Source organism: Pristiophorus japonicus, chromosome 3 (assembly GCF_044704955.1).
Source record: "Pristiophorus japonicus isolate sPriJap1 chromosome 3, sPriJap1.hap1, whole genome shotgun sequence".
In the NCBI taxonomy this organism is placed as follows: Eukaryota; Metazoa; Chordata; class Chondrichthyes; family Pristiophoridae; genus Pristiophorus; species Pristiophorus japonicus.
Genome location: NC_091979.1, coordinates 73,804,090 through 73,827,773, shown reverse-complemented (window position 1 = coordinate 73,827,773; position 23,684 = coordinate 73,804,090). Strand labels below are relative to the sequence as shown.

General features: G+C 43.8%; 1 protein-coding gene and 1 non-coding gene across 2 annotated transcripts in view; both read right to left on the bottom strand.

Annotated features, from left to right (window-relative positions):
• Positions 1-23,684, bottom strand: part of LOC139253997 (inactive dipeptidyl peptidase 10-like) — a 963,662-nt gene that overhangs the window by 411,159 nt on the left and 528,819 nt on the right. The window lies entirely within an intron of this gene.
• On the bottom strand, positions 20,935-21,132 carry LOC139260514 (U2 spliceosomal RNA). Its single transcript, XR_011592809.1, has one exon. It is a non-coding gene; the product is annotated as a U2 spliceosomal RNA (small nuclear RNA).

Below are 23,684 nucleotides of genomic sequence, written 5' to 3'. Positions count from 1 at the left end.
TGTCAACTGGCAGGAGTTCTGCTGAGCCCTACCGAGAGTGCTTAATGGACAGAATTCCTGGGGAAACAAGGAACTTCTCAGATAGGCTTTCTTGACATGGGCGAAAGAGCTGCCTCAGTGGAACATATGCTGACATCATTACCTGTTAACACAGTGTCAACTCTTTCACGTAGAGTTGTCACAAAATTGACTACTTGTTAATAGAGTGGATTTTTCCCAATTATTTATGATACTACAAGTAAACAGTGAAAGAATAATTGTTAATTAATGACCAACGACTCCTGTCTTAATAAATTTGTAAATTATTTAAAGTGTTCAGAATACTAGATGAAAGGTGATTACATGGTTGAGAGGTTGGTAATAGAGATGATATTTTGCAGTTATAAAATTAAATACAAATTGTAAAGAAAATAATTAATAACAACTTGCACTGTAAATGCGAGTATCTGAATTAATTCCCAATTAATCTTTACAGCATTAGTCACACAAACTTTGTTTTAACCGTACCCCCTGGTCCTTTATTCAGCTGATTATTAATCAAATTCAGAATGGTGCTATTTCTGTAAAATGGCACTGATATCAGAGGAAAACTAACATCCACAGAATAATTTAACGTCCTACAATAAGAACAAATATTATTAAGGCTCCCGAATCTTGAAACTTCCAGTGAAATACTGGACAATCAGACCAGAAGGCAGGCTCAATGAAATCATGACTTTTTACGTTTTTGCTGCACATGTGATAAGTTGCGTAAGAGGTAAAAGTGTACCCACAATAGATTATTGACAACTATCTGAAAAAGGTCAAATGAAAACACTGTGCATGATGTTGGCTGCAGATATTTGTAGCTTAGGGGCAAAAGTAAGTTCTAGCACAAGTTTGATTTGGTGACCACCATTGCTCCTGAGCTTCAGCAGGTACCAAAACTTTATATCAAAATGGAGGGAAAATTACAGAAAAACATCATTGTACGATGTGTTTTTAAATTTATCACAAATATGAGCTTCTTGATATTCAACGCCACTGAAACACATCGGTTACCAAAATTATTTTTTTTACACAACAAGTGGTTCGGATTTGGGTGGTGGAGGCAGATTCAATAGTAGCCTTCAAAAGGGAATTGGATAAATAATTGAAGGAGAGAACATTGTAGGGATATGAGGAAAGAGCAGAGGTGTGGGACTAACTGGATTGCTCTTCGAAAGAGCCAGTGCATACTCGATGGGCCGAATGGCCTCCTTCTGTGCTATGCTATTCTATGATTCTTTGATTCTATTCCATAATGTATTATAATTTTATTTTGGAATGGATATTGCAAAGATTTTTGCAATCATATTTTGTGACAATCAAATCTGTTACCTTAGTGTCAACACAATTAACATGAGAATATTGAATTCTGAGTACAGTGTTCATTGGTGGAAAACATTGATTAAGGAAATAAATCGAGGGCAATATCATAGTTATGGAACATCTTGAATAAGCCTTTGTGCAGCTTTATCCTGGAGTATACCTTTAATGAACAGAAATATAAAAGTTAAAAATAAAAAAAAATGTAAGGTGTACTCTACCTTTGTAATTACAGCTAACAATTTACTTCATGATGATATTTTGATTGGCCACACTCAAGAAAGATTTAATAAGATTTCAACAATTGTTTGATCTTTGCTCTCAGCAGCTGCTTTGGTGCCAATTGATGTATCTTACATTAATAGAAATAATCAGCAGGGTAGCATATTCAAATGATTGCTGTTCAGTCTTCTAGTGGTGTTTAGGGAACATAGCCAACAGTAAATGGAAGGATCAAAGTCTGGCTGAGCAAATAAGTAGATAGTGGGTTGCATTAAAAAACATATCTTTGTAGCTCCCTCCAATGCACACACAGCTCAAGTTCCAAATCATCAGACTACATGCGAAGGACAGAACACTTGTTGAGTCAGATATTGGGCAGAGTTTAAAATAAACTCGGTGGATCATTTATCAAAGGGATCTTGGGCTCTATTTTCCTCTTTGCCGATTATTTAAGCCGGGGGGGGGGGTGGCGGGACGGGGAGCGGGGTCCATTCAGGAACAAGTAAGCAATCTTTAAAGTAAAGAGATGCAAGGAACGTGCTAAACATGATCATTATAAACTACCTTTATGAACAAGACTAAACTGCAAAGAAGCAGCTCTGATACAGACTTGACCGCCGATTTCCTTAACATAACGTAGCATTTTTCTGATCGGTCATTAAGACTACTGTGCGCCATCCTTAAAAAATTTGGTGTGGGGGAAAATGGCCAAAAACGGCCGAAAACGGTGCGGAAATCAGTTTTCACCCAGATCTGTGCCAAAAAATCTGTCGTGCAAAGAAGTCCAGCGCTGACAGTTGTCAGCGGCGTACAAACTTTGAGGAAAGTTGCAAAATCAAGATTGCTCCAAAAAAATCAGCAGATGCCAAAAAAACGCCGCCCACTGGTGGCGAAAATTGAGTCCCTTATCTCTGACATTTAAAATCAGGAAAATTTGTTACTTGATTCTGCCTCTTGATGATAAACAATTACTACAATTGATAAGGTCAATGAAAATAGTATTTCACCTGGAGCTAAGCAACATTGGGCCGGAATTTGTGGTGGGTAATCTTATTTTTCTTGGGCAATCCCTCAGAGTTGAGGCTGACTTCCACACTAGAAATGAGTTCTCAGGTGACTGAAGAGCCCAATGCGGGGCCTACAGTCTCTGTCACAGGTGGGCTAGACGGTGGTTGAAGGATCAGGTGGGTGGGGTGCCTGGGTTGCCACGCGTTCCTTCCACTGTCGACACTTGGCTTCAGCTTGCTCGTGGCAAAGAGACTCGAGGTGTTCAGCGTCTTCCCGGATGCTTTTCCTCCACTTTAAGTGGTCTTGAGCCAAGGATTCACAGATATCGGTAGGGATGTTGCACTTTTTCAAGGAGGCTTTAAGGGTATCTTTGAAGTGTTTCCTCTGCCCACCTGGGCTCGCTTGCTGTGTCAAAGCTCTGAGTAGAGCGCTTCTTTTGGGAACCTCATGTCAGGCATGCAGACGATGTGGCCTGTCCAACGGAGTTGATCGAGTGTGGTCAATGCTTCGATGCTGGGGATGTTGGTCTGAGCGAGAACACTGATGTTGGTGCGCCTATGCTGCCAATGGATTTGCAGGATCTTGAGGAAGCAGCATTGGCGGTACTTCTCCAGTGTTTTGAGGTGCCTGCTGTATATAGTCCATTTCTCTGAGCCATATAGGAGGGCGGGTATCACTACTGCTCTGTAGACCATGAGCTTGATGCCGGGTTTGAGGTCCTGGTCTTCAAACACTCTCTTCCTCAGGTGACCAAAGGCTGCACTGGCACACTGAAGGCAGTGTTGGACCTCGTCGTTGATATCTGCCCTTGTTGACAGTAGACTCCCGAGGTATGGAAAATGGCCCACATTGTTCAAGACCAAGGTAATAACAGTGAACTAACAACGTTCGCTGTTATTACCCCTTTGAAACTGATCGCAACTTCAGGATGTAGCGCATATACATATAACCCTGAAGTTGTAGTCAGTCATTCACTGCTCCGACACTCTGGTTTTTGGGGGGGAGGGAGGGGGCTATGCTCCGTGCCCCCACCCCAGCCCTGACCCCCATAACTGGTAATCAGTGTAATCAGTAAAATAGTGAAATTGATGAAAACTTGGGCTTTTCCGCCATACTATAGCTAAAAAAATACCCCATTAAATATTAAGACTTGTTGGATTAGGTGTAACTGGAGTTTTAACAGCGTATTGACTACTAAACAAATATTATGGTCCTGAAAAACGGATTTTAATTTTGTGGAGTGTTAAATTTCTCCATCATGATAAAAATACAATTTTTAAGAAACTTAAAAAAAGTTATATTTTTTACAAGTTTGTTCATGATATTTCAGGTTCTACCTTATCCCCTTATGAACGCTCCAATCTTTGTTTTGCTCTCTGTAATATTTTTTAAAAGTCTGGATAAAAACAGCTCTCGTTTCTGTTTGTGAGAATTCTGCAATGTGATTGGCTGCTTAGACCCCTTGTTGACATCACAGCCGATTGCACGAGGGAATCCCCACTATACTGCACTGAAATCACTTACGTGTTGAAAAAGGCAAGCGTCTCGCCACCGAGATTGCGAGATCTTTGTGAACAGCTTTCTTCGGGGCCAGCGGCAAGCACCTTTGCTTCGCCACTGACCCTAGATTCCGAGTCACTGAGTTTTCAAAGTTTGTTCAAACAACAAGACCAGCATTCAGAAATAGGATGAATGCTAAACCTCACCCACCTTTGTTGTGGCTGCATGTTTCTGCAGACAAAGGAGAGAGAGATATATTGTTCCTTTTTTAAAAGCAATTTTTTTTTTGGAGGGGGGGGGGCGGGGGGGAGTGGGGGAGTGGGGTTTTTCATTGAAAATACCTCCTCCCAGGCTGCCATCCCTCTTTAATTGCCATTGACTTTTTCATTAAAAATATGAAACCAGTTCAAAATAAATTTGATCATGAACTTTACCGTCATAAATTCTCCAGTATATGTGTGCAACTTTTGACCATGTTTTGTTGCCTTAGAAACTGAGCAGCTCACTTGGTTAGTGTACTACACTTTTACCTCTGGGGATTGGCTTTCAATCAGGCCATAACTGTTAAGATTAATGTCTCTTTTCTCTTATATATGTGTTTTTTCTAAGTGAAATGGGTGTGGACAGTCTCAACCAAATTTCTGGTGAATTGGCCCATTGAAGGTTTGGAACAAATTGGTACCTCCATCGAGATTGGGTGTAAGGTACATTTTTGGGCGTGGAGTAGAGGAAGATTTACTCTCCTCCTAATCCATGCTACACCTAATTTGGGGATGTTTGATACTCAAACTGAAATGGAAAAATGGGAAACTATTCCATTCCTAATATTGGTATCCCTCACCTTGATGACAGGAACAATCAGCAGAAATTTCTGATGAGACAAGAAGGAATTAAATGAGCAGAAAATGTTCATTTGGATTTTTAATCAGATCACTATCAGCAGTTAATTATCACATTTGGAATGGTTACATTTTTTCTCGCATTTAAGACTCTATTAATTAGAGTCTGCAAAGGAAGCATACTGAGAATTGTGTGACGGCTCTGGATAGTCAAATGCAGGTGGGACACATATTTACTATAATTGCTATTTTAAGCAATTGCAAACACATTTATGAGTTTGTTAGGAATATTACTCAGAGGAAATATTACTCAGAAATTTTCCTGCTATGTTTATGATGTTATTAATATATACCAACCTGAAGAAATCTTCCCACCAAATCTATTAAAAGACTGCTTGGGACCGAAATTGCCCTCAGTGGGAAATTGGGGAGGGTACTTCGATTTATCCGAAGATTTACCGCCCGGCAGGAGTCAGAGGGAAGAGCCGGAAAATTTGCCTCCCTGCACTTTGGGGCGTTGTTTCAGGTGGTATCGGGACAGGGTCCATCAGCACGGTAGTGATGATGTCAGCGTGGTGCGGTCATGCCGTGTTGCGCTGATGCGTTGCAACATCCCTCCCCTTCACTTAAAGGGGAAGGACGGTGCGACGCCTATGTGGAGCCCACTGGGCCATCAGGGAGGGTTTCGGTCAGGCCAGTGACCCGGCACTCGAGAGAGGGTGCTGGGCTGCCTGTTGGTGACCCGGCCCAACCAATGACCACCATTGTCGGGCTGACTCAGGAGTTGGCCGACAATTAAAACAAAATGCCGGCCGCGGTGGTGCGCCTCCCCTTTAAGGGCATCTGCATCACCCAACCACTGGCAGCTTCCTGCCGTGCAAAGCTATCGGGGGCACTGACTGGCGGTGGCCACGCTCCCATGGGGCAATTTCCCCCACGGGGCTGAAAAAAGGGGTTGCTTCTGGATGGTAAGGGATTGGCGCGCTAGGCGGGGCGGATACACGGGGTGTGATGGAAACCTGATTACGCTGCCCCCGACTTGGAGGCATTGCAGATGGGTCAGCCCCGCCACCTACCTCCGGACAGAAAGATCTTACCATCCTGTTACCACCCCTTAGAGGCCTTAGAGAAGGAGGAGATTTCTCCCCCTTATGTTTTGTTAGATGTTTGAGGACATTTCTTAACCTTAGTCTGATTGACAGTCCCAATTTTATAGCAATTAGTTCAAGAAATTGAGATTTTCGTACCATGCACCAGAAACCGAGTTAAAATTGTACAAAATGTCCACATATTATTCCAAAATCTCAGCAGATCCCGTGTATTTGAAACTCAGGCTGCATCGCTGAAAGTTCCCGCATATGGAGGCATTCCATTGGCTTTTAACTCTCAATTAATGTATGCTCTATATGTACGAAGTGGCATACAATAATAAAATTAATGTCAGAAAAACAATATCCAAGATACTTTCACTTTCTTTTCAATAAAACTATTTAACAGAGCTAACGGTTTGGAAGGAGCACATCACTTTATGTCTGTGAATAAAAATTGCAGGTGGATCAAAGTGTATCTTTGGACTGTGATTCTTCATTTTTCGTTTATTTTTTCATCTGCAATTTTTATCTCCTTTCCTTAACTCTGGTAAAGGTGACTAATCATACTATGGTGAAGTACTATACATAGCAAAACATTCTCCATTACCTTGGCCAAGTGACCATTCTTTATGTAATGTTATTATGGGAGTACCATCACAAGGATTGCAGTGGTTCATGAAAATGACCCATCATCTCTTTCTCAAGGCAACTTTAGGTGGCATTGTGAATGTAATGTTACTTAACTAATGGGGAACAATGGGGTAACACTTACCATCATGTGACAACCCTAAGTTGTACCCTCAATTATCCTCAGGTACTCCTTTCTTAAAAAATTCATGATTTTGGCCTCCTGGCAAATCCAAAAGACAATACTCAAAAACAGTTACATTTGATAGCCGTTAATTCAGTCTGAAATTAACAATGGCAAAACAAATGCATGTGTATGAGTATGTCTGTGAAATTTATAAAGAAAGTCTTTCAAATAACAGATAATGAAAAAAGAAATAATGTCTGCTGAAAATATAACTATGGCTCACATGGAACCATGAGTGAAGACGAAAGGCTAGTCAGAAGCACTGAAAATAGAAGAGTCTATCATACAAACCGAAGCAGCTGTCAAATGACTTTCAAGTTGAAGTAAGTGGTCATTACAGAGAAATACCTCCAGGCAGCCGTTGAACTATGGTAAAAGTTCTTTGTGGAGAAGCGGTCCCTCTCCTACAATTAGTCTAAATTTCCTCATTGCGTACCTGGAATTCGAAAAGTCAGGCAGCAGGAACCCCCACCTCTGCCCACACAGAGCAGAAAATCATGAATCCCATAACAAATTAACATATAAAACACCTCCACAGCACTGAGCATTGGATACATAGACACACAGCGAAGTAACATTAAACCTTGCCCATAATGCTCACTTGGCTTTCAGCAAACAGAACTGCAACCACTGAGCAGTAATTCCCAGTCGACAGTGCCAGTCAACCTAAAACCCTCCCTGCCCCCCAAATGATCAGTAATGCCATGACTGCAAGCCAAAGTACCAATCAACCTGAATGCTTTGCCCAACTGAGGAGAAATTGCAACTCTCAACAGCTCCTCTCCCACAATAATTCTTGGATCGGACATCAAATTCCCATTCATCCCCCAATATCCCCACGTCTCATGAAACAGAAGAGTTTAGATTGGATCTGAAAACTTGCCTCTCAAGGAGCAGAAATTCAGGACTGTGAAGGAACATTTATCATTCCCACCCCCAAGCTAAGCACAGATTATTGCATCAGATCACAAACAGTCCCCCTCCACCTCCATTGGGCATGCTGCTCTTCTGGGGGGTGGAATTGGGTAATTTAGCACACTGCTCAGTGGGGAGGGTGTGGGGGGTGGTACGGGGGTGGGGGGGGAGTACCGCAAGTGCTGCTCGGTGAGGTGGGGGACTGGATATGCTTCTCAAGTGGGAGAGGTGTAGAAATGATGCTGAATGGAGGAGTGAGATGGGAATTCATAAGATGGTGGGACTGATCTTCAGTGAGGGAGGTTCTGATAGTGGAAATTCTGCTCATTGGGAAAATGAGATAGGTAAAATGGTAGTTAGCTTTGGCAGGGGGTGGGAGGGATTATCTGGATAATTTCTGTGACAGTCTGGAGAGGGGACAATTGAGGAGGAGGGTGCTACTGACCGAGCGCAGATCAGCAACGGCAGAGGGTTTCGTAGCTGTTCTGCTTGGCGATACTTAGGTGGACATTCAGGCCTGTAGAGCCTCACCACTGGGACGACATTTCCATTTTACATTTTTCTGCTTTGATATGTGCTCATTTTCTTTACTGACTGACTCTTCAGGTCCGTTGCATGGATGCAGGAATTAGCAATGGCATGGAGGAATCGATGGTCAGTCAGGAATACGAGAATTTGGGCCATAATGGGGGGAGGGGTAGGGTTTGGCGGGGGAGTCAAAGCTTACATTTTTTACAATGCATTGCAATTTCCATGGGTACATTTCACTATTTACTGGGGAGTTACACTGAAGAGTTACACTGAGGAAATCTTAACGGCCAATTAATGTTAGACTAAGAAAAGAGTGGATGAACGAGATGGACAGGCTCAAACCCAGAGTGTTAACAACATGAAAACATAAGAAATGGGAGCAGGAGTAGGCCATTCGGCTCTTTGAGACTGCTCCGCCATTCAGTAGGATCGTGGTTGTTTCAAATGAATAACCTTCAGTAAATGAAAATGCGCTTGCTCAAAAACAGGAAGATGAACCAGTAATTAGAAGAGAAAAATAACGTACCCAAGGTTAAATGAAAATGGCGGCTGCAGGCTCTGAAATTTCTGAGAGGGTTCACAGACGAGACTGAAAGTCACCGTGGCCGATATATGTGTAATTACAGCTTTATAAGTTAATGTGGGCAAAATCAATCATAAATGTAGTGATAGAATTTTATAATGGAAAAACACAAATTATTATTTTTTTAAAAGTGACAACAGAAAGTAAAATGGTGCAGACAGGAAGCTAAAATGTCACATAAGATAGAGACAGTTGACTACTGGGATGTAAAAATAATGTACAATATCAAACCAATTTTTATTTGTTTCTCATGAAAGGAAATACATACTTCGCTATCCAGACTCCTTGGGCTCAATTTTGCCCAAGCCCGTTTTCTGGTGTATTGCCAGAGTTACGCCCATTTTTCTCTGCCAGTAAGGCGCCGGAAATAATTTGCCAAAGTTTTCCCGATGTATAATTTGAATTTGGTGCCGCACAGCGGATCCAGTCACCTCGGGGGGGGGGCGGGGGGGACGCGGGGGTGGTGGCTGCTGTCTGTGCAACAAAACAATGCCATACCTTCTGCTTATGCGCGGATAAAAAAAAAATAATGTTTCTGACGTCATTGCAATGGATGTAAATGCGCAGTACAGTTCCGAGTTGGCAATTGGCCTTTTTTAAAGAGCCAGTTATATGTGTGCGAAGGAGTGCTGTGTGAGAGCATTAGAAAAATCGGAGCTGCAGCAGTACAAGATGCAACGCAGTGCAAGGACCAAGAATTTCTGACAGGATGAAGTGGAGGCACTAGTAACTGTGCCTAGTAACTAGTAACTCTGCTGGTGTCCAGCAGGAGCTGGACACCAGCAGAGGTCACATAAAAGTTCCACCCAAAGAAATGAAGAAACGCTGGAACCAAGTTTCAGAAGATTACTGTGTAATGGTGACCACCACGCGATCTGGAGGCCAGTGTAAAAAGAAATGGCAGAACCTTGGTCAAGCAGTTAATGAAAGTAATATTTTAATTTATTCAATGCAATTGCAATTGTAAATGTGACCAGCTGTATATGTCCCACCCAGCAGAAAGACACCCTCTCTAAAAAGTTATGTTTTCATCTTTGCAGAGGAAAGTGACTCGCATCAAACGAGGAAGAACCTGAACAGGAGGAGGCCCAGCAAATCTGCAGCCACTGACACCCTTGGAAGACAGGGTCACTGCTTTGATGAGTTCTGGCTGGAGAAAAGCAATCACCACTGCAAAGCTGGGCCCACACTCGAGGGAGAGGGTAAGTCCTGCAAATTCCACAGTTTGGTTTTCTTAAATGTTAAGTACTGTGCGGGCTAGCTATGCTTCGGTTCCTGGGGATGTATCCGTCAGCTATGCTTTGGTTGATGCAATGTGCTATCATTTATCGTAGTCCTTCAAATCAGCCTGCTGCCTGGCCTGCGCTGTGTGAGCCGACTCAGGCCACCCACCCTGCCCCCTCTCTGCTGCTAACCATTTATCTGTGTTCTGTTATATATTGCAGAACATGAGGCCGACCCTGACGATATAGAAGAAAATTCAGACGAGGACCAGCCTCAACAGGATAACATCTTCGAATCCCGCCCTCCAGACCAAGAACATGGGGGTGAGGGGGCGCAGGAGGGGATGGAGCTGGATGAAGCCGCCACTGTTTTATTGACTTTGGAGAAGGTGCCGCTCGTTGCAGTGACAGCCCCTTCCATGACTAGTGGTTTCAGTGCTGGTGGGGCATTCCATGGTTTACCACCTTCCGAGGTTGTGGGTCCCAAAGGTGGGGGGCAGTGAGGCACATCCAGGGCTCCACCTTTCCATATTCATTAATAAGATGGAGAATGACACAGTTAATTCAGAGACTAGGATCCTGAACTTAAAGAAAGGTAACTTCGATGGTATGAGATGGGAATTTGCTAGGATAGATTGGTGTATGATACTTAAAGGGTTGACGGTGGATAGGCAATGTCAGACATTTAAATATCACATGGATGAACTACAACAATTGTACATCCCTGTCTGGAGTAAAAATAAAATGGGGATGGTGGCTCAACTGTGGCTAACAAGGGAAATTAAGGATAGTGTTAAATCCAAGGAAGAGGCATATAAATTGGCCAGAAAAAGCAGCAAACCTGAGGACTGGGAGAAATTTTGAATTCAGCAGAGGAGTACAAAGGGTTTAATTACGAGGGGGAAAATAGAGTATGAGAGTAAGCTTGCAGGGAACATAAAAACTAACTGCAAAAGCTTCTATAGATATGTGAAGAGATAAAGATTAGTGAAGACTAATGTAGGTCCCTTGCAGTTAGAATCAGGTGAATTCATAATGGGGAACAAGGAAATGGCAGACCAGTTGAACAAATACTTCGGTCTCTCTTCACGAAGGAAGACACGAATAACCTCCCGAAAATACTAGGGGACCGAGGGTCTAGCGAGAAGGAGGAACTGAGGGAACTGAAGGAAATCCTTATTAGTCAGGGAATGGTGTTAGGGAAATTGATGGGATTGAAGGCCGATAAATCCCCAGGGCCTGATAGTCTGCATCCCAGAGTACTTAAGGAAGTGGCCCAAGAAATAGTTGATGCATTGGTGGTCATTTTCCAACATTCCATGGACTCTGGATCAGTTCCTATGGATTGCAGGGTAGCTAATGTAAACCCACATTTTAAAAAAGGAGGGAGAGAAAAAACAGGGAATTATAGACCAGTTAGCCTGACAGCAGTAGTGGGGAAATTGCTGGAATCAATTATTAAAGATGTAATAGCAGCGCATTTGGAAAGCAGTGACAGGATCGGTCCAACTCAGTAATAATTTATGAAAGGGAAATCATGCTTGACAAATCTTCTAGAAGTTTGTGAGGATGTAACTAGTAGTGTGGACAAGGGAGAACCAGTGGATGTGGTGTATTTGGACTTTCAAAAGGCTTTTGACAAGGTCCCACACAAGAGATCGGTGTGCAAAATTAAAGCACATGGTATGGTATTGGAGGTAATGTATTGACGTGGATAGAGAACTGGTTGGCAGACAGGAAGCAAAGAGTGGGAATAAACAGATCCTTTTCGGAATGGCAGGCAGTGACTAGTGGGGCACCGCAAGGTGCAAGCTGGGACCCTAGCTATTTACAATATATATTAATGATTTAGACGAAGGAATTGAATGTAATATCTCCAAGTTTGCAGATGACACTGAGCTGGATGGTGGTGTGAGCTGTGAGGAGGATGCTAAGAGGCTGCAGGGTGACTTGGACAGGTTAGATGAGTGGGCAAATGCATGGCAGGTGCAGTATAATGTGGATAAATGTGAGGTTGTCCACTTTGGGGGCAAAAACAGGAAGGCGGATTATTTTCTGAATGGTGACAGATTATTAAAAGAAGAGGTGCAACGGGACCTGGATGTCATGGTACATCAGTCATTGAAGGTAGGCATGCAGGTACAGCAGGCAGTAAAGAAAACAAATGGCATGTTGGCCTTCATAGCGAGAAGATTTGATTAAAGGAGCAGGATGGTCTTGCTGCAGTTGTATAGGGCCTTGGTGAGACCACACCTTGAGTATTGTGTGCAGTTTTGGTCTCCTAATCTGAGGAAGGACGTTCTTGCTGTTGAGGGAGTGCAGCGAAAGTTCACCAGATTGATTCCCGGAATGACAGGACTGACATATGAAGAAAGACTAGATCGATTAGGCTTATATTCACTCGAATTTAGAAGAATGAGAGGGGATCTCATAGAAGCATATAAAATTCTGATGGGATCGGACAGGTTAGATGCAGGAAGAATGTTCCCGATGTTGGGGAAGTCCAGAGCCAGGGGTCACAGTCTAAGGATAAGGGGTAAGAAATATTGGACCGAGAAACTTTTTCAACCAGAGAATTTTGAACCTATGGAATTCTCTGCCACAGAAAGTTGTTGAGTCCAGTTCGTTGGATAGATTCAAAAGGGAGTTAGATGTGGCCCTTACGGCTAAAGGGATCAGGGGGTATGGAGAAATGGCAGGAGTGGGGTACTGAAGTTGCATGATCAGTCATAATCACATTGAATGGTGGTGCAGGCTCGAAGGGACGAATGGCCTCCACCTGCACCTATTTTCTATGTTTCTATGATGCAGGTCCCAGTGGTGTGGTGCAGCGAGGCACACATAAGAACATAAGAACATAAGAATTAGGAACAGGAGCAGTCCATCTAGCCCCTCGAGCCTGCTCCGCCATTCAATAATATCATGGCTGATCTGGCCGTGGACTCAGCTCCACTTACCCGCCCTCTCCCCGTAACCCTTAATTCCCTTATTGGTTAAAAATCTATCTATCTGTGACTTGAATACATTCAATGAGCTAGCCTCAACTGCTTCCTTGGGCAGAGAATTCCACAGATTCACAACCCTCTGGGAGAAGAAATTCCTTCTCAACTCGGTTTTAAATTGGCTCCCCCGTATTTTGAGGCTGTGCCCCCTAGTTCTAGTCTCCCCTACCAGTGGAAACAACCTCTCTGCCTCTATCTTGTCTATCCTTTTCATGATTTTAAATGTTTCTTTAAGATCACCCCTCATCCTTCTGAACTCCAACGAGTAAAGACCCAGTCTACTCAATCTATCATCATAAGGTAACCCCCTCATCTCCGGAATTAGCCTAGTGAATCGTCTCTGTACCCCCTCCAAAGCCAGTATATCCTTCCTTAAGTAAGGTGACCAAAACTGCACGCAGTACTCCAGGTGCGGCCCTACCAATACCCTATACAGTTGCAGCAGGACCTCCCTGCTTTTGTACTCCATCCCTCTCGCAATGAAGGCCAACATTCCATTCACCTTCCTGATTACCTGCTGCACCTGCAAACTAACTTTTTGGGATTTATGCACAAGGATCCCCAGGTTCCTCTGCACCGCAGCATGTTGTAATTTCTCCCCATTCAAATAATATTCCCTTTTACTGTTTTTTTTCCCCAAGGTGGATGACCTCACACTTTCTGACATTGTATTCCATCTGCCAAACCTTAGCCCATTCACTTAACCTATCCAAATCTCTTTGCAGCCTCTCTATGTTCTCTACACAACCCGCTTTCCCACTAATCTTAGTGTCATCTGCAAATTTTGTTACACTACACTCTGTCCCCGCTTCCAGGTCATCTATGTATATTGTAAACAGTTGTGGTTCCAGCACCGATCCCTGTGGCACACCACTAACCACCGATTTACAACCCGAAAAATATCCATTTATCCCGACTCTCTGCTTTCTGTTCGCCAACCAATTCTCTATCCATGCTAATACATTTCCTCTGACTCCGCGTACCTCTATCTTCTGCAGTAACATTTTGTGTGGCACCTTATCGAATGCCTTTTGGAAATGTAAATACACCACATCCATCGGAACACCTGTATCCACCATGCTTGTTATATCCTCAAAGAATTCCAGTAAACCCAGGGCCCCACCGTCCCAGGCTGTGGGTCCCAGTGGTGGGGTGCGAGCCACACCCATGGGGAGGAGGGGAAGGAGAGCTCGACCGCGCTCTCCTGAGCTGCAGAATCTAACAGATGTGGTTCAGATAATGTCATTGATTGTGGAGAGCATTGACCATACCCGTTGATCACTCCTGGACGCCATCAGTGGAGTGAGTGATGAGATAGCGGGACTGTTGGGAGAAGTAACAGCAATGACACCAGAAACGGGAACGATATCCAGGACGATCAGTGAGGGACTATTGACCATGAGGGACGGAATGTCAGAGGTAGCTGACGAGCTATCAGTGACCATCAGGGAGGGAATGTCAGAGAGAGTGCAAACACTGTCACTGATCATGAGGGAGGGAATGCTACAGTTAGTTGAGATAGTTTTGCTCAACATAGAAACATAGAAACATAGAAAATAGGTGCAGGAGCAGGCCATTCAGCCCTTCTAGCCTGCACCGCCATTCAACGAGTTCATGGCTGAACATGAAACTTCAGTACCCACTTCCTGCTTTCACGCCATACCCCTTGATCCCCCGAGTAGTAAGGACTTCATCTAACTCCCTTTTGAATATATTTAGTGAATTGGCCTCAACTACTTCCTGTGGTAGAGAATTCCACAGGTTCACCACTCTCTGGGTGAAGAAGTTTCTCCTTATCTCGGTCCTAAATGGCTTACCCCTTATCCTTAGACTGTGACCCCTGGTTCTGGACTTCCCCAACATTGGGAACATTCTTCCTGCATCCAACCTGTCCAAACCCGTCAGAATTTTAAACGTTTCTATGAGGTCCCCTCTCACTCTTCTGAACTCCAGTGAATACAAGCCCAGTTGATTCAGTCTTTCTTGATAGGTCAGTCCCACCATCCCGGGAATCAGTCTGGTGAATCTTCGCTGCACTCCCTCAACAGCAAGTATGTCCTTCCTCAAGTTAGGAGACCAAAACTGTACACAATACTCCAGGTGTGGCCTCACCAAGGCCCTGTACAACTGTAGCAACACCTCCCTGCCCCTGTACTCAAATCCCCTCGCTATGAAGGCCAACATGCCATTTGCTTTCTTAACCGCCTGCTGTACCTGCATGCCAACCTTCAATGACTGATGTATCATGACACCCAGGTCTCGTTGCACCTTCCCTTTTCCTAATCTGTCACCATTCAGATAATAGTCTGTCTCTCTGTTTTTACCACCAAAGTGGATAACCTCACATTTATCCACATTATACTTCATCTGCCACGCATTTGCCCACTCACCTAACCTATCCAAGTCACTCTGTAGCCTCATAGCATCCTCCTCGCAGCTCACACTGCCACCCAACTTAGTGTCATCCGCAAATTTGGAGATACTACATTTAATCCCTTCGTCTAAATCATTAATGTATAATGTAAACAGCTGGGGCCCCAGCACAGAACCCTGCGGTACCCCACTAGTCACTGCCTGCCATTCCGAAAAGTACCCATTTACTCCTACTCTTTGCTTCCTGTCTGACAACCAGTTCTCAATCCACGTCAGCACACTACCCCCAATCCCATGTGCTTTAACTTTGCACATTAATCTCCTGTGTGGGACCTTGTCGAAAGCCTTCTGAAAGTCCAAATATACCACATCAACTGGTACTCCTTTGTCCACTTTATTGGAAACATCCTCAAAAAATTCCAGAAGATTTGTCAAGCATGATCTCCCTTTTACAAATCCATGCTGACTTGGACCTATCATGTCACCATTTTCCAAATGCGCTGCTATGACATCCTTAATAATTGATTCCATCATTTTACCCACTACTGAGGTCAGGCTGACCGGTCTATAATTCCCTGCTTTCTCTCTCCCTCCTTTTTTAAAAAGTGGGGTTACATTGGCTACCCTCCACTCGATAGGAACTGATCCAGAGTCAATGGAATGTTGGAAAATGACTGTCAATGCATCCGCTATTTCCAAGGCCACCTCCTTAAGTACTCTGGGATGCAGTCCATCAGGCCCTGGGGATTTATCGGCCTTCAATCCCATCAATTTCCCCAACACAATTTCCCGACTAATAAAGATTTCCCTCAGTTCCTCCTCCTTAATAGACCCTCTGACCACTTTTATATCCGGAAGGTTGTTTGTGTCCTCCTTAGTGAATACTGAACCAAAGTACTTGTTCAATTGGTCTGCCATTTCTTTGTTCCCCGTTATGACTTCCCCTGATTCTGACTGCAGGGGACCTACGTTTGTCTTTACTAACCTCTTTCTCTTTACATACCTATAGAAACTTTTGCAATCCGCCTTAATGTTCCCTGCAAGCTTCTTCTCGTACTCCATTTTCCCTACCCTAATCAAACCCTTTGTCCTCCTCTGCTGAGTTCTAAATTTCTCCCAGTCCCCAGGTTCGCTGCTATTTCTTGCCAATTTGTATGCCACTTCCTTGGCTTTAATACTATCCCTGATTTCCCTAGATAGCCACGGTTGAGCCACCTTCCCTTTTTTATTTTTACGCCAGACAGGAATGTACAATTGTTGTAATTCATCCATGCGTTCTCTAAATGTCTGCCATTGCCCATCCACAGTCAACCCCTTAAGTATCATTAGCCAATCTATCTTAGCCAATTCATGCCTCATACCTTCAAAGTTACCCTTCTTTAAGTTCTGGACCATGGTCTCTGAATTAACTGTTTCATTCTCCATCCTAATGCAGAATTCCACCATATTATGGTCACTCTTCCCCAAGGGGCCTCGCACAATGAGATTGCTAATTAATCCTCTCTCATTACACAACACCCAGTCTAAGATGGCCTCTCCCCTAGTTGGTTCCTCGACATATTGGTCTAGAAAACCATCCCTTATGCATTCCAGGAAATCCTCCTCCACCGTATTGCTTCCAGTTTGGCTAGCCCAATCTATGTGCATATTAAAGTCACCCATTATAACTGCTGCACCTTTATTGCATGCACTCCTAATTTCCTGTTTGATGCCCTCCCCAACATCACTACTACTGTTTGGAGGTCTGTACACAACTCCCACTAACGGTTTTTGCCCTTTGGTGTTCCGCAGCTCTACCCATATAGATTCCACATCATCCAAGCTAATGTCTTTCCTAACTATTGCATTAATCTCCTCTTTAACCAGCAATGCTACCCCACCTCCTTTTCCTTTTATTCTATCCTTCCTGAATGTTGAATACCCCTGGATGTTGAGTTCCCAGCCCTGATCATCCTGGAGCCACGTCTCCGTAATCCCAATCACATCATATTTGTTAACATCTATTTGCACAATTAATTCATCCACCTTATTGCGGATACTCCTTGCATTAAGACACAAAGCCTTCAGGCTTGTTTTTTTAACACCCTTTGTCCTTTTAGAATTTTGCTGTACAGTGGCCCTTTTTGTTCTTTGCCTTGGGTTTCTCTGCCCTCCACTTTTCCTCATCTCCTTTCTGTCTTTTGCTTTTGCCTCCTTTTTGTCTCCCTCTGTCTCCCTGTATAGGTTCCCATCCCCCTGCAATATTAGTTTAACTCCTCCCCAACAGCACTAGCAAACACTCCCCCTAGGACATTGGTTCCGGACCTGCCCAGGTGCAGACCGTCCGGTTTGTACTGGTCCCACCTCCCCCAGAACCGGTTCCAATGCCCCAAGAATTTGAATCCCTCCCTGCTGCACCACTGCTCAAGCCATGTATTCATCTGCGCTATCCTGCGATTCCTACTCTGACTAGCACGTGGCACTGGTAGCAATCCCGAGATTACTACTTTTGAGGTCCTACTTTTTAATTTAGCTCCTAGCTCCTTAAATTCTTTTCGTAGGACCTCATCCCTTTTTTTACCTATGTCGTTGGTACCAATGTGCACCACGACAACTGGCTGTTCTCCCTCCCATTTCAGAATGTCCTGCACCCGCTCCGAGACATCCTTGACCCTTGCACCAGGGAGGCAACATACCATCCTGGAGTCTCGGTTGCGTCCGCAGAAACGCCTATCTATTCCCCTCACCATCGAATCCCCTATCACTATCGCGCTCCCACTCTTTTTCCTGCCCTCCTTTGCAGCAGAGCCACCTACGGTGCCATGAACTTGGCTGCTGCTGCCCTCCCCTGATGAGTCATCCTCCCCAACAGTACTCAAAGCAGTGTATCTGTTTTGCAGGGGGATGACCACAGGGGACTCCTGCACTATCTTTCTTGCACTGCTCTTCCTGTTGGTCTTCCATTCCCTATCTGGCTGTGGACCCTTCTCCTGCGGTAAGACCAACTCACTACACGTGATACTCACGTCATTCTCAGCATCGTGGATGCTCCAGAGTGAATCCACCTTCAGCTCCAATTCCGCAACGCGGACCGTCAAGAGCTCGAGGCGGATACACTTCCCACACACGTAGTCGTCAGGGACACCGGAAGTGTCCCCGAGTTCCCACATGGTACAGGAGGAGCATATCACATGACCGAGCTCTCCTGCCATGTCTTAACCTTAGATACCCTTAAATTGGTAATAACAATGTTATAGTTCACTTACTGATATAAAAATAAAAGAAAAGCTACTCACCAATCACCAGCCAATCACTTACCCCATGAGGGAGGGAACGCTGCAGTTAGTTGATCCAGTTTTGCTCAACATGAGAGAGGGAAAGCTGCAGTTAGTTGAGACAGTTTTGCTCAACATGAGGGAGGGAATGTTGCAGGTCATTGAGACACTGTCAGGGCGCATGAGAGACGGCATGTTGGGGTTAGCTGCTGCAATAAGGGAACACGTCCAGAGCCCGCACCCATTGACAGCATCAACTGCCACTCGCACTCCAACCTCCACACCAGCCTCTGAAGAGCCCAAAGCCGTACCCTCCAACTTGCCGCCTGTCACCGACGCGAAAGAATAAGCTTGGTACCAAGTCCAGAAACACTGCGCCATCACCTGTGGGCAGGGGTGGTGGAGATTGTCCAAGACCAAGCGCAGCAGGCGGTCTTAGAATAAGGTGGAGGAGAGATGGGTGGGTGCAGCCTTTCTTTTCTGCTATTGTTGTTGTTATTATTGTTGTAACTATTCTCAAATTCAAAGCTTTTTCTAAGTTTTGTAAATTTACAAGCTTAAAAGTTTTTAAATGATCTTAAAGTAAAGTTTGATACAAGAATAATTTTATTAAAGTTAAGTACAAAAAGAACTGTTTGTTAAACTTTTGAATAAAATATATTTTACATTAAAACTGAATCATTTCCATTATTTGTTCCATTCTTAACACAATTTTTGGAACTCAAGAAGAATCATTTCCATTGTTTGTTTGATTATTAAAACAAATTTTGAAGTAAACAAGAATAATTTCCATAATTTGTTCCATTAACACAACACAACATTACGGAACAGGTCCAAACAGTAAACGTGGTCCATGTGGAATAGTTATCGCTGAGCCCTCAGGCAGCAGTAATGCATTCACGGATGAGCTGCTGGCACAAGGCTTGAACAATCGTTAGAGGCACAATGGCTCACCTTCCTCCGCTGTCATGCTCCGGCCTCAGGCACTTGCATGGCTTCCTTGTCCTCGCCGTCCTCCTCCTGCTCATCATCTCCATCTTCCACATCATTATCATCAGCCACTCTCAACTCAGGTGGGTCTTCGACTACCAGGTGCTGCTGCCTCATGGTGGCTAAGTTATGCAGCATGCAGCATACAACAGTGAACTGACCGACCATCTCAGGGGAATATAGCAAGTAGCCTCTGGAATAATCCAGGCATCGGAAACGCTGTTTCAAGATGCCAATGGTCCTCTCTATTATGCTACATGTCGCAATGTGCGCCGGGTCATATTCACGGTCATCTTCTGTCCAGGTTACACGTAGGGGCGTCAAGAGCCAGGTGGTGAGTCCGCACCCTTTGTCTCCCTGTAGCCAACTCTGCCCTTCTGGCTGCTGCTGAAACATGGCAGACATAGCACTGTTGCGTAGGATGAACGCATCATGGGTGCTGCCAGGGTATCTTGCATCGACTGACATGATACGATGTATGTCATCACACACGAGCTGTACATTAATGGAGTGGCAGCCTTTTCTGTTCCTGTACATCTCGGAATCCTCCAAATGTGCTCTCAAGGCAATGTGGGTACAATCAATGCAGCCCTGTACCTTTGGGAAGCCAGCAATCTTGGAGAAGCCCACAGACCTGTCATGCATTGCTTAGGCAGTCATGGGGAACTTTATGATGTAATTCCTCCATGCATACAGTGCAGCAGTCACCTGGCGAATGTAGACATGTGTCGTACATTGAGAGATGGCACACACATCCTCAGTTGTAGCTTGAAACAAGCCAGAGACATAGATTGAAAATGCAGCTGTAACCTTCACTTCAACTGACAAAACAGCGCTCCTCATGCTTCTAGGTTGCAGGGCTGCTTTGACCAACTCACAGATCTCAGTTACAACTTCTTTGTGGAAACGCAGCCTTCTGACACAGTCTGCATCACTCGGGTGGAGGTACGAAAGCCTGTCTCGATATACCTGAGGTGGGTAAGGCCTCCTGACCAGCACCCTAAGGGCTCTGATGTTACTGATGCGATGACGTTGAATCAATTGTCTCTTACGTAGCACCCTGATGCAGAAGGCTTGCACAAGGTATGACATTGTCAGTATTTTTTTTAATGTTTTATTCATTGCCAATCTTTCCAATTCTTTGTCAGATCAATTTGTCAGATCACAAACGCCAGAGGTCACCTTGGGCTCATTCAAGGATCACTCTGCGCCAATGTTTTTGCTCTTAGCCAAAAGGCCTAGAGCCCAAGCACCGTTCCTGGAAGTACTGCAATACCAGGTTCGTGCCATGGAGGTGGATGTGTGCCCCCCACCCACCTCCTATTTCCAAAAAGCATAGGAGAACCACCTTCCTGATCCAGGGAGAAACACTTTCTGGTCATGGTTACTCCCCTGTCAGGTCAGTTACGCATGATCTTAGCCAAAAGGCCGAGAAGCGATGACATTGTCAGTATTGCCCCCATACTTAAATTTTACTTTTGAAAGAAGCTCAAAACAGCAGGAAAGCAGGCAGGACAGGTTCATAGTCCTCCCTCTCCAAGGTCTGTATGGATGGACCACACCCAAGGTCTCGTGAATTCTCCTCTCCACCCCCCCTTAACTCTTGTGACTTCTCCCCTTCTCTATCTCTCTCTCACCCCCCCACCCCCCACACCCACCCACTCATTGTAGTCTTCAGAAGCCTTCCGATCGGCACCTCGCTCTCTCTCTCCTACTCCCCCACCACCGGCTTGTTTTCCAGCCAAGCCCTTGTGTTCGGGCGCGGGGGCAATTCTGCTGGCCAAAGCTCCGACCCTCCAGCCCTGCTTCAAGACGTTTGGTGGTGGTGTGAGAGTGAGTAAAAAAGAGAAAACTTCTGAAATCCAACAAACTTCCATTTACTACGTTGACAGGTAAAAATAGTTGAACTTTATTACTGATTTTTTACAGTGTTCTTGATTCCCTCCAAAATCTTCGATTAAAAACAACGGCATCGTTCAGCACCGATTTGTCAATGTGCGCTGGTTTTCTTAAGTGCCCAGAAGGTTTTACAGGAGTGGCCAGATACGCCAACCTAGAAATTTTGGCCAAACTCCAAAAAATTATAAAAACCGGCGCAGACATGAGGGAACATCAAAAAAAAACTGGTCTAGAAAAATCGTAACTAAAGCAGTTACGCTGATGCAGATCACAGGGGGAAGCTTTGAAAAAAATAAATACACCAAAAAAACAGCGCAAATGACCCGGGAAAATTGAACCCCTTAGTCCTAAGTTTCAGAAATCATATCCAATAAAATCTCAGTGCATAAGAATGCAGATATATATTTATTGAAAGTTGAACATAACATTTATGCAATGCTTAATCTTAAAATATTCCATAGATTCATTTGACAAATGCCATTCAGACATCTAGTAAATTTCAGTGGCCCATATTTGACGTCACGTCAGTGCAAATAACTTGTGTATCCTCTATACTTAAGTACAATGTTAATGTAATGAATGTAATGACTCAAAAGACTTGTTACTGTAAACTGCCTCAGGTGCAAACCTGATCCAACTTTATTCGTGCTCAAAGTAACCCACGTGACATGGTACCCACGCTTATATACCAGTTACCGCGCACACACGCGTACAGCCCGATGACCTCCGACAGTGACACCCCCTGGTGTCTGGTGACCCCAAGCATAAATACATGATAGTTAATAACTTGTATATTCTCTTTATACTTACATAACATGACTTGTTAAATTATATTCTGTTCCTGTACATAGAGTGATTCTAGCTATTCTCTGACATCAAAGGTTGAAAAGGACACTAGATCTGATCTAGTTATGCTGTCATGGCAACAAGATAACCTTTCAAAGTCATTCAGAAGGTATAGAAGTGTGATCTTGATTAATCAAGGAGCTATGCTGTGCAGATTTAGAATGGCCCTTGAATTAAGGTGGAACTATTAGACAGAATAGAAGAGCCACATAATTAGCTTGAAGATTGCACATCCTATTGGTTTAGCAACCTGTTTTTGGAATTTCCCTTACTTTGTAGATTGTCTTTGACCTGGGAGAGGGGTTTAAAAATTAGTTTTCAGAAATGTAGCCCTTTTTGCATCTTAATACATTGTTAAAAGGTACTGTAATCTACTATTGACAATACATTAGAATTAAACCTGTTATTCTATCTTATCATACTGAGGATTTATTAAAGGGATACAACAATAGCCATTATTAAATAATACTCACTGTCCATTATGAAAATGTACTTTCCTCACAGCAGCAATGTTGCATACTAGCAACTAATACTTTTGTGGTCATTGGGAATGACAGAGGAAGTGTCAGAAGTACTTTGCACTCAGTTTCAACTTCCAGCTCCATTTTGCCACTGGCTATAATAAACAAAGAAAGACTAATTTTACAATGGCCTGGAAATCCTGGCCTCCCTGTGTCCATACGGAGTGTGCATTGACTCGGGAAGGCATTGCAAAAGCCACTTTTCAATGCATAATGCGCATGGACTGAAAACCGGCTTTTCCGATCTGTCAAGCTGGAGCTTGACAGATCGCACGCATCTCGGGAGTGAGGACATTTGCAAGGGCAAGATTGCAGGATTTACCCATATCTTGGCCAGCAAATGTCCTCAAAACTCTTGCACCTGATAAAAGCAGGTGCATAGCCTGCTTTTACAGGTGTACGAGTTTTAAAATGTACAAAAATATAATAAAATTAAATTAAAAAAATACATTTTATTGTTTAAAAACCCCGCCCACTAAGTTAAGTTTATTTTTAACCCTAATTACAAAATATTTTTTTAAAAATCAGAAAAATATTTTTTTTTCTAAGCCATTTATTAACTTTAATTTCAATTAATTTTAGTTATGTGAGGTGTGTTTTTTATTTTTTATTATGCTGTTTAGTGTGTTTTTTTCTCATTAATAGCAATGAGAACTCGTAGATACGGAGTTCTCATTACTATTAATGAGAAAGCTGTGGAATACTGTACCTGATTGGTTGAGCAGT